The 12,391-nt window shown below is 30.9% G+C and overlaps 1 protein-coding gene across 2 annotated transcripts in view; it reads left to right on the top strand.

Moving 5' to 3' along the window:
• Window positions 1-12,391, top strand: part of Ptp69D (Protein tyrosine phosphatase 69D) — a 41,460-nt gene that overhangs the window by 5,883 nt on the left and 23,186 nt on the right. The window lies entirely within an intron of this gene.

Consider the following 12,391-nt stretch of genomic DNA (forward strand, 5'->3'; position numbering starts at 1 on the left):
TAGGGTTGCAACAAATGGGAAATAAAACAATTGTGATTATTACTATTATGATGTAATCATTTATTCATATTATGTACATTCAAAACAATTGCTATTATTAAATCTGATGTAATTATTTTTTCATAAATATATAATTATTATTAATTACATAATATATTGCACTGTGAAATATTTACGTATCACTTTATTTTTGATGTTCTTAATTGTCTTTTATAAAATTTAAGTGACGCATTCGCATTGGGATCAACAATCCGATAAGAAAAGAATGGAGACAACATATACATAGCTTTGATTTCAATTCTACAGATACAAAATATACAATCTATCTAAAATGATACAACGGATGTTTCCTGCGTTTTCTCGTCAAAATACCGAAACAACGTAATTATTGTATAGTAGTTGGGCGTGAAAGTAAAAAAACAAATGAAAAGTGTTTTCCATATGATTATTTATTAAATTTACGCGATTAAGAATAATTTCAACGATACAATTTAGTAACCGAGAATTCAGAGGATTAAAGAAAATACCTGCCTGATCATTTTATCAAACTCTAAAAGAATTATGGTTATTTCGCATCACTCGGTTTATTAGTTTGGTAATAATTATTAAAGGTAGTTACAACCCTAGCCATTGAGTCGAACGGTAGGCAACACAATATCGACTTTGTGCGGGTACATATGGTACATTTCTTCTTGCTGTGAAGCGTAATTATTATTATTAAGATTTTTTAGGCTATTTTGAATCAGCTGTTCTAATTTAATTCTAGAAATTTATTAAAACGTGATTTTCTTAAAAGTATATTATGAGTTTATAAATACCTCAACCAATAGTTATTGTGTCCTATCCTCATTTCTTTATATCTTGGTAGTTAACTAAAGTGTTAAATTTACATAACCTCAACAACAACATTTACACTGCCACTGCACTAAAACTAAACTAACTAGCTCTCTAGCTATAAGAACCATCCTCGTACTTCAAGGGATATAATAAAAAAAGAATTATCGAAATCGGTTCAGCCGTTCTCGAGTTATGCGCTTACCAACACATTTTGCGATTCATTTTTATATATAAGACTAGCGGTCCGCCCCGGCTTCGCCCGTGGTACATGTTTACGTTTTCTCTACATAAGAACCATCCTCGTACTTCAAGGAATATAATAAAAAAAGAATTATCGAAATCGGTTCAGCCGTTCTCGAGTTATGCGCTTACCAACACATTTTGCGATTCATTTATATATATATATACTAGCGGTCCACCCCGGCTTCGCCCGTGGTACATAATATTTACGTTTTCTCTACATAAAAACCATCCTCGTACTTCAAGGAATAAAATAAAAAAAGAATGATCGAAATCGGTTCAGCCGTTCTCGAGTTATGCGCTTACCAACACATTTTGCGATTCATTTTTATATATGTATAAGATAAGATTATGTGAAAATAACCAGGAAGGTGAAAAACATATTTACGAAAACATAGTAACATAATACCTATGGCTGTCGCTACAATAATTATATTTCAATTTTATCTTTTTATACCTAGTAGAACTGGCCGACGAATAAAAAAAATCGTATTAGAATAAATACAATAAATTACGGAACAAAAAAAGGATTGTAACATGATTGTAACTGAATTGAAATTGAATTGAAAAATTGAATTGAAATGTTTGTTTCTGGGCGCACCGTTTTCGACGACGCGACGCGCGACGTAAGCGTATAGGTATAGGTACCTACTTTGCTAAAACAAACTAATAAAATTGTGTGTCTGTCTGAAAATTCGGAAAAGCATATTTTGCAAGTTTGTAATTACTTTGATAGTTTACCGATTTATAATAATTGTAATTGTAATTGTATAATATATAATTTGCAATGTGGTGAAATTTCATAAAAATCACGGGCCAATTTTTTGTTTTGAATCCCACCGAAAATATAATTGCGTTATTAGAATAATTAATTACTATACCTACCCACGATCAATTATTACAATATAGTCTCAAATGCATACTAGAGAAATATTGCAATTTGATTCAATTAAAATGCATAGCATACAAAAATAAATTCACAACACAAGAAATTCCGCGCGCAAATCATAGCGCGTGTCAATGAAATCAAGAATGTTTTATATCAAGCCGACGCGGACGACGACGCGACGCCGAACAAAAGTACCTACGACGGACGACCACGCTTCGAGTTGCCAAACAACATGAGTAATAAATTGTTTACAAAAAAAACAAGTTTTCCATTTTTCTGTATGAGTAGACAGAACTTCAAAACGCCACCTGCTACGGTTTATATTATGAACGATTGTTATAAAAATAAAAGTTATATTTGTTGGTGTAAACTATTTTATTGATCAATAATTTTGGAATTTAAAATTGTCAACATTGATTACAATAAAACGCAGTTTTATTTTATTACACTATTGTTTTTTTTATCAAAACATGTATTTGAAGTACCATATAATATTATGCTGATCCAAGCATTTTCACTCAAAACTTATATCACTAATGATTTGTAAAAGTAAATTATTTCAATATACATTTCATAACCAACATGTAAGAATAATTATTATTATTCCTACCTACAACAACAAACCTAAAACACTATTTACTATGGGAAAATAACCAGGAAGGTGAAAAACATATTATTATTTACGATTTCGACGCACTCGACTTTTAGTAAAATATAGTAGGGAAACATAATATTATGGTTTTGATTTTTGCTACTAGTATAAGAAAACTGCGTGTTCAAACTACTTGTTTGTCTGTCTGAAAATTCGGAAGTACTTTGGTAGTTTACCGATTTATAATAATATTGTATACCTATATCGTTGTTTAAAAAATATTCAAACACAATAAAATATGATATATGTACTGATTTATCACTGGTTTCAGTGATGAACTGATGAGTCAATTATAGCCACTATACTTTCGTCATACGTGTGTATGATTGATGTGATTTGCAACGTGGTGATATTTCAGAAAAATCACGGGTCAAATTGTCCCACCGAAAATATAACTGCGTTATAAGAATAACTATACCTACGATAAATTATACATAATACAATATAGTCTCAAATGCATACTAGTGAAATATTTTATTTGAATCAATAAAATAAAAAAATAAATAAAAAATAATAATAATACAAAAATAAATTCACAACACAAGAAAATCCGCGCGCAAATCATAGCGCGTGACAATGAAATCAAGAACTTTCGAGCCGACGCGGACGACGAAGGAGCCTAACAAAAGTACCTACAATCATAGGCGGCTCGTGACAAAATTGTATGGCCGTGTTCACTTGAAATAAAACAACGAAAATAGGTACCTACAATAGCGTTAGCAGTACAAAAAAAATGAGCACCACATTATAAATGTCTATTTATACACTAAAAATTATAGAGTATTTCAAAACGAATTCAATTATTATTTAGCAATAATTAGAAAATCCCCGAATTTGCATTAGTGATCGTATTCATAGTGTTTGTCTACACTAATATTATAAAGAGGAAAACTTTGTTTGTTTGTTTGATTGTAAATTGTAATGAATAGGCTCATAAACTACTGGACATTTTACCAATGTTTGCAAGTTTGTGATTACTTTGATAGTTTACCGATTTATAATAATTGTATACTTATATCATTGTTTAAAAATATTCAAACACAATATGATATAGGTACTGATTTATCACTGGTTTCAGTGATGAACTGATGAGTCAATGTTAGCCACAATACTAATCACTTTCGTCATACATGTGTATGAACTATGATTGATGTGATTTGCAATGTGGTGAAATTTCATAAAAATCACGGGCCAATTTTTTGTTTTGAATCCCACCGAAAATACATATATTACTAATTGCGTTATTAGAATAATTAATTACTATACCCACGATCAATTATTACAATTTACAATATAGTCTCAAATGCATACTAGAGAAACATTGCAATTTGAATCAATTAAAATGCATAGCATACAAAAATAAATTCACAACACAAGAAATTCCGCGCGCAAATCATAGCGCGTGTCAATGAAATCAAGAATGTAATTTTATATCAAGCCGACGAGCGACGACGCCGAACTAAAGTACCTACAGTACCATTTACCTTCAGTGTACAATACAGTTTACAGACCTACGACGGACGAACAATAATGAGTAATAAATAAAAAAAAACATAGTTTCTAAGGTCATTAGTTTTATTTTATTTTATTGTTATTTTCTTTGAACGATTGGAAATGAAATTACTCAATTTTTACACAGAACTTTGATTTATTAGAATTATGCTCATTATGCATAAGATAACGAACGCGAATGCACGACATCTAGCGCGTCAATGTCTAAACATCGCCTTTCGTTTAGACATTGACGCGCTAGATCTGTAATAAGTATATAGTCTATGCGCTAGATGTCGTGCTTTATGTCGTGTTTCGCTTGGCAAAAGTCACGCACACTACTGTAGAAGTGTCAAATTTTTCCGGTATTTTACTGTTGTTTTTCTAAGTAAATATTGTAAATTATTGATTAAAAAGGTCGAACGCGCACACATTTCATTATAGAGAAGTGATAAAATGATTAGTTTTAAAGAAATAGTGTCTGTGTTAAGTGTTTAGAGGTAATCAAAAATGTATGGAGGGACGGTCGGAACATCAACCTTAACCTACTAAAAAAAGAAAATACGCGAAAACTCGATCCATTGTTTTGAAACGCAAAAGCTCGCAATTTATCAAAACTGTTCGACACTCGATGAAAAAATGAAACGAATTGCACTCGAAGAAATAGGTCAATGGTTATCAATATAATGTAAAACGCTTTGGCGACAATGTATTTATTTTGTTTTGTGGAAAATCGAGCATCCTATCGTACATAAATTAATAATAATACTAATTACTAGCTGTGCCCCGCGGTTTTACTCGTATTGCTACACTCCCATTAGTCTTAGCGTGATGATATATAGCCTGTAGCCTTCCTCAATAAATGGGCTATCTAAGACCGAAAAAAATTAATTTCAAGTCGTTTAAGTAGTTCCTGAGATTAGCGCGTTCAAACCAACAAACTCTTCAGCTTTATAATAACATAGTAAAGTATAGATTTCGCGTCACCCATTGTTTAATTATGTTTACTAACACGATGCGTTTGCGCGTAAACTTGATATTGTCCTATCTTTGTGACATCATTTGCGTTTTAGACGTTTTATTTTGCGGAATAGTATTTACTATTTTATACATCTCTATACAGTATACACACGTATAGAATTCTCGTGTGCGTTATAGTGTCGTTAACTCCTCCGAATCTGCTCTACCGTTTTTAATGATATTTTGTTGTGTTAGTTTTGGAATGGAACATGTTTTCTAAAAGATATGCTCTATTATTTTTGTATCTATTCGTCTCTTTCAACAAGACGCCTTTGAGACTTACTGAATTGTCTATATTTAAACGTTTCCTCTCTATATCATCCCTTCTAAGAAGCTTATCTCCTGTCACATTCTACGAGCTTCATACGTTTCCGTTTAGCCGTTTTTGCGATGCAATAACAAACTGATATACAATAAAGACGTGTGTAAAAGTAAGAGTAAATATTAGAATAGGTACTATACCTATATTAGATGCAGCTTTATTAAAATAAGTTCTAAGTAATTTTCTAATAGCTTTAATAATTATTAGAATAATGAATAATGTAATATTCATTATTCTAACGTCACACTTTGTTAAAGTTTTTTAGTGCACAAGTTATGCTTTTTAGTGCGCCTTGGCGCCTTAATATTACGTTACTATTACATTATTTGAATTTAAAACAATCATAACATAATCGTCTTTCTTCAAGTATACAAATAAAACCCTTGAAATAATTTTCAAATAAACACGTTTTCATCCCCCAAATAATACGATTACAAATGTTATCAAATTTCATCTCGTAACCCAAAATCTCGAGAAACATTTGTGATATAGTAACACAAAATAATTGTGCCGGCGTTTGAATACATTGTGCTATAATCGAGATCACCTGACCTCGCTCAAATTTTCATTGTTAACCTAAATACGTTACGAGAATTACGGTAAATGTAGAAGTCGTATAATAATATAATATGTTTGAAAGTGATTGTTTTCAATGTGGTACGATTAGGGAAACGTGTGTTCTGCTTTTAGGGATGAAGAGTTTTTTAACCGACTTCAAAACTTCGTTATCAATTCGGCCGGTATATTTTTTTTTAATGTATGTTCACCGATTACTCCGAGGTTTCTAAACCGATTCACGTGATTCTTTTTTTGTTTGACGCGGAATGGCGTCGAAATGGTCCCATAAAAATTCGGATTTCCCAATTCGGATAGGCCCAGTAGTTTTTATTTTATGAGCATTTTTGTCTGATGTCTCGATGACTTAATTGAAATGTAGCAAGTAACTTTGATTCACTTCCCGGTAACCGATTGAGCTGAAATTTTGTATACGTATTTGAAGTCGGTTGTTTTTAACGTAGCTATCTTCTTAAGGGCTTGGTCTAGTAGTGCAAACAAATGCATCCTGTCATCCTATATGTAAATAATACAAATGTACTAAGGGAAAGTTGCTCCACTTAATTTTTAAAAATTAAATCATTCGTATGCATAATTTAATATTCGTAATAAGTACCAAAAATGACAATATGAAACAATTTTCGTGAAAATTACACCGGGTGATTTTTTTTTTTATCAGTACACAAAATTTGCGAATACTTTCTATTGATATCTTCAACTTCATGTTTATATAACTGATCAACTTTTATAAAGAAATTTGGACGAAATATAAAAAAAAATAAGCTTTCCATACAAAATGCAGAACTCTATACATTTTTTTCGACCTAAGTTTCTTAGTGAAAGTTGTTCAGTTTAACTAATAAAACGGATAAACAAATTTTGTATATAATAAAAAAAATGTAATGTTTGTGTTAAATGAAAACAAAAAATATTTATTTCTGACTAGCTTCCGCCCGCGACTCCGTCCGCGCGGATGTCAGTCTTCGCGTCTTCTACAGATTTATTATATTATGTGTAATATATAGATTTATATTGATAAACCTAATAAATCTTTTGCTAGCATTCTGATGCTTTATCGGTTGCACTGGATTTATCTCTTTTTTTTCAATCGCTTGAATGATATAGGATGGGTCCTTGATGGGCATCGAATGCTGAAGTCTCGAATCAATCAATTCTGACAGTAGGCAATTTATGTAAAATCTTGATAATGGTCCATCATTTTATTTTGCCTAAACGTTACATACTTTTTTATATATTCTATTTTTAACGAATTATTCACTCCAGTCCAAACAGCAAATAAGCAGACTTCTGCTTCTGCAACGTTTAGTTGTCCCTGAATTTAGAAAAAATAGTCATGATTCTTATCTATGACAAAAGTGTTATTTTTTGCATTGTATTTCAAATATTAATTTTTTTTTAACCGCATCTTCCGCATTCATGTCTTTTGCCGGAATTAGACATTTAACTTCTACTAGTCCCATTTTCCCTTTTTGATATGGGAGTGTATAAAGTAAATTTTTTAGATATTTCTCGTTATACTTTTAAAAAGTTATTATTGTCATTTTGCTCATTAGGTAAAGTAATTTCGATATCAGTTTTAAGTTTTTTGATACCTGCAATAATAACGTCATAATCGCCTGCACATACTTATCGATTACACCCTGTATACAATCCACCATCCACATTCATAATGTTTTCCTGTCCTCCTCTCCTTTACGCTGTTCACCGATACATTTGAAATGAGTAAATCTGCTACCACTGAAGGATGTTTCATTGTGATCAGCAAATTTTCACCACTGTTGTCAATTATTTGTTTTTCATTTTTAATCAGCAATTGGGAATCATCAGTTTTGTTTTTTGCAGATTGGTGATGTACCCTTACAATATGTCGAAAAGGGAAAGCATCAACGAATTATCGTTTTCGTCCTCTTTTTTTATTCTTCGCGTCTCTGTTACTTCTGTTTGTTTAGTTCTCAACACCCACTGAATTTTCTATGTTATTGTGATCTTCCATTACATCTGAGTTTTGATGATGTGATGATAATCCATTCGTTTTAATATTGGTACTTAGAGTTGGTAGACTAAACTAGAAATGGCGGACTAAATTTGTTAGCGCGTCTGTAAGATCAGAATATAAAACCAACATCCTGCATTTATGTTACAAAATTAATAATCAAACAACATGCCGCTACGTTGAAAATGACTAGAAGAAAAAATTAAAACACCTCGGATCAATTTTGGAGTAAACAAATCATTTTCCCCGTATGGGGATTTCCCCGGATGAACTTGGGAAGTTCAAGTTCTCAATACAAGTTTATATTATATTTCGTATTTCTCAAATGAAAAATAAACATTTTTGGAACTTCAAAAAAATTATATTATAAGAAAATTTATGAGCTTACTTTAGTTTTATTAAAGAAATATACATCCCTTTACTGACACCCCGTAAAATAAAGAAATTGTTGCCAATCACCTTTGCAATCTATTTGGTTTCATTAACTTTATGTTCGAAGATAATTTTTTTTCTAGTAGTTACACGCGTATTTTTTTCGTTTATTTTCCATATCGAAATCAAATGTTTAAAAATACGAATATTTGCACAAAACTAAGATAAAAATAATCAATTAACAAAAATATTAAATTTAATGAAGTAGAGCAACTTTCACTTCGGTATGAAGGAAAATCGAGCGTAGAGCACACGTCAGAACGCTCCGGCCCAAGGAGCGCGACTAAAGAAATTCGCTAGGATTTTTCCTAATTATTTTAAATATTTTTTTAATATTTAAAGAATTATCAAAATTAAAAAAAAAAATTTTAAAGGATTAATACTCATTAGTCTTCAACCAAATCGAATAAATTAATGGAAAAAATAACTTTTAGCAGTATTTATCAATAGATTTTGTAAGGCAAAAAATGGGAAATTTCATGAATTTATAACGTTCTAATTAAGAAAATCATAAGTTTTTCGGCAATTGTATTCAGCAGTTTTTAATAACGACTATATAAGGACAATAATGCGCTGATCAGATTGTGTAAATTGTAATCGGTTGCAACGTAGTGAGTGCACAAACTTAGCTCGAAATGATTTTGGGGGAAAGAGACTTATCTTGAAGGCCTGATTAAGGTAACATAAAGTAACTTTATAAATGTGAAAAAATTCACGCGCATTGCGTATATAACACTAATTGATAAACAAGAAAAAAAAATTCAGTTTATCATTTCATTAGCCGGGAAAAAATTGTCAAATAACTTGTTGAAAACGCAATTTTGCTAGACTGCAGCCTTAATACTATTATAAAGGCGAAAGTTTGTATGGATGTATGGATGTATGGATGTTTGTTACTCTTTCACGTAAAAACTACTGAACCGATTACAATGAAATTTAGCACACATATAGAGGGTAACTTGGATTAACACATAGGATAGGTTTTATCCCGGAAATCCCACGGGAACGGGAACTATGCGGGTTTTCCTTTGAAAACGCGGGCGAAGCCGCGGGCGGAAATCTAGTTTTTATTATAATATCAAACGAGATTTGTAAAGAGAATATTTCTTAGAGGTTAATTAATCGCATATCTAGCCATTGCAATTTACAAATCCTGGGTTAAAAGACTATAAAGACAAAAACGTTTGGAAAATAAACTAATAATGCAGATGGTAAACTAAACTCGACGACTTGCGACAGTTTTTTGATACAAAATTATAATAATATTCGGTTATAATGATTACAGTTTAGGTAGGGTATCGCAATTTGTTGCAATTTCATGCTTATTTCACACGATAGATAGGTATAGGTATAAGCCCAGACGATGTTTACATGTTTATGTGTAGATTTCATATATATCTAAGTTTAAGAAGTGTTCAAAAGCTTAAATAACAATATTTGTACATGTTAATTTACACAGTAACCAAATCTTTGATCAAAGCTCGCTCAGTTTTCAATGCTTAATTATAATTATCTTCAGAATGAATACTCTATTTATCTCTTTCATTTGTTTACGACGATTATTAACTTGGATATCTCATATTCAAGTTTAATAACTAATTCAAAATCACATTTAAATCTTTAATAAATATTATAACTACATACCTACTACCTATACCGATTAAAAAAAATAAAAAAGACATCAACTTTAGTATGGAAATAATATCGTGTTGTACATTTATTAATTTTATTAAATAGTTGAACAGCAAGGAATATTAGAATACCTTTGCTTTTATAGGTTAACAATTTTAATAAAAGCGATTATTAAACATTTTATAGCCCATCATTATACTTCAATGAAAATGCACTACATATATTATAAAACTACATAATATATGTACTAATATTTACAGTAACTTTTATTCTTGATGTCCTATATATTATGTACTTATACAAAGCACAATTTTTCAAACTTTCATCGTCAAAAGATACCTACACTTCACTTATTACGAATAAAATACAATCTATCTCCGATCAAGACACAAGCTAAGTTCCAAGTATGCACATTACATACACATCGTACTATATTGTACTAGCATGTACTATCAGATAGCAGACGGTTATCAGATTTCAGCTCAGTTGCAGGGGGGCGCGTATTTAATCAATCGACGAGGTACATGCTACGGATAGAGAGGTGTGTCGATTAGCGCCAATAGAACTTGTGTGTATGGAAATGTAAAAGTATAATAGGGGAATGTAGGATTTGTTGTTTCATTGGACAGAAAATAGGTCGATTGTAAAAGTATTTAAACAATTAAGTAATCTATACTTAATATTATAAAGTTGAAGAGTTTGTTTGTTTGTTTGAACGCGCTAATCTCAGGAACTACTGGTCCAATTTGAAAAATTATTTCGGTGTTAGATAGTCCATTTATCGAGGAAGGCTATAGGCTATATATCACCACGCTAAGACCAACAGGAGCAGAGCCACGTGGGTGAAACCGCGGGGCGCAGCTAGTGTTTTTTAATTAAGCTAAATTATATCGTTTGTTTATCTTATTTATTGTAAATTCTTAGGTACCATTTCATAAATGAAAATTTTGATTTACAAAAGTTATAACATTATTCATGCGTAAGCGTACGGCAAATTTGCTAAAACCATCCTATGTTTATTATTTCACTTACAACAGAGGAGATTTTGATTAATCATGGCTGACAATTTCTGGAATGAATAAAGTAATAAGAAAATGCCGGCCGCTTCGATTGCATTTCGAATTAAATATTTACGCATGAAAATGGAGACCCCTGTCTCGCAGGCAGGTGATGCATGTCACATCTGTTTCTAGTGATCGATTGTCTTAGGGCGAGTGGGTTTTTTGCATGATATATTTAATTTATACTTTCATGTCGAGGCGCGAGCACGAAAACTATCGCGTCGTAGTATTCGTATCGACATCGAGAGCATGTGTATGGGAAGTTTTAAGGGGGCGCATAAAGCAAAATAACCAATCTTCTATTAGATGATACGTGTAATATGCAAGACCAAATCTAAAAAATAAAATATATATCAAACTAGATGATATGTTCAACGATTCTGTTTAATCAAAAACATAAAATATTAAAATTTACTCGATAAAAAAAAAATCACCAAGTTAGCTCTAATTTTCACACTTTTACGTTTTCTACTTGACATGGTAATACTTATTATGATTTTTTTTTCATAAACACTTATATTAAAACATTTGCGAGATATTTGTCAGAGCATTTTGTGTAATTACTTTTAGTTTTGGTTTTATCTGCGATAAACCACTTTTATCGTGACAAAATCAAACGTTTATCTCGAGAAAAAAAGAGCGCCAAAAGTGGTTTATCGCAGATAAAACCAAAACTAAAAGTAATTACACAAAATGCTCTGACAAATATCTTGCAAATGTTTTAATATAATTGTTTATGAAAAAAAAATAATAATAAGTATTACCATGTCAAGTAGAAAACGTAAAAGTGTGAAAATTAGAGCTAACTTGGTGACTTTTTTTATCGAGTAAATTTTAATATTTTATGTTTTTGATTAAACAGAATCGTTGAACATATCATCTAGTTTGATATAGGTATATTTTATTTTTTAGATTTGGTCTTGCATATTACACGTATCATCTAATAGAAGATTGGTTATTTTGCTTTATGCGCCCCCTTAAAGCGCCCCTGACGTGCGTTATTGGAACTAATTTTATATGTATGACAATACATATTTAAAAAAAATACGATTAAATATAATAAATAATACTTAGTTACTATAAAGTGTTTTATCAAAGCAACAGAGTAAAGACATTGTATTTATATACCTACTAATTTATGACCAGAATAATCGCAAAAGTGTTCTATCTATATTCATTTTCATGAGTAGGTATGTATCTAGTTCATGAAACAAACTCTTTGAATATTTTTTTTATTAATCGGTTT

This window comes from Colias philodice, chromosome 24 (genome assembly GCF_061535455.1).
Source record: "Colias philodice isolate Cphi_HAF_F1 chromosome 24, ilColPhil1 Martin Lab GWU primary, whole genome shotgun sequence".
Lineage (NCBI taxonomy): Eukaryota > Metazoa > Arthropoda > Insecta > Lepidoptera > Pieridae > Colias > Colias philodice.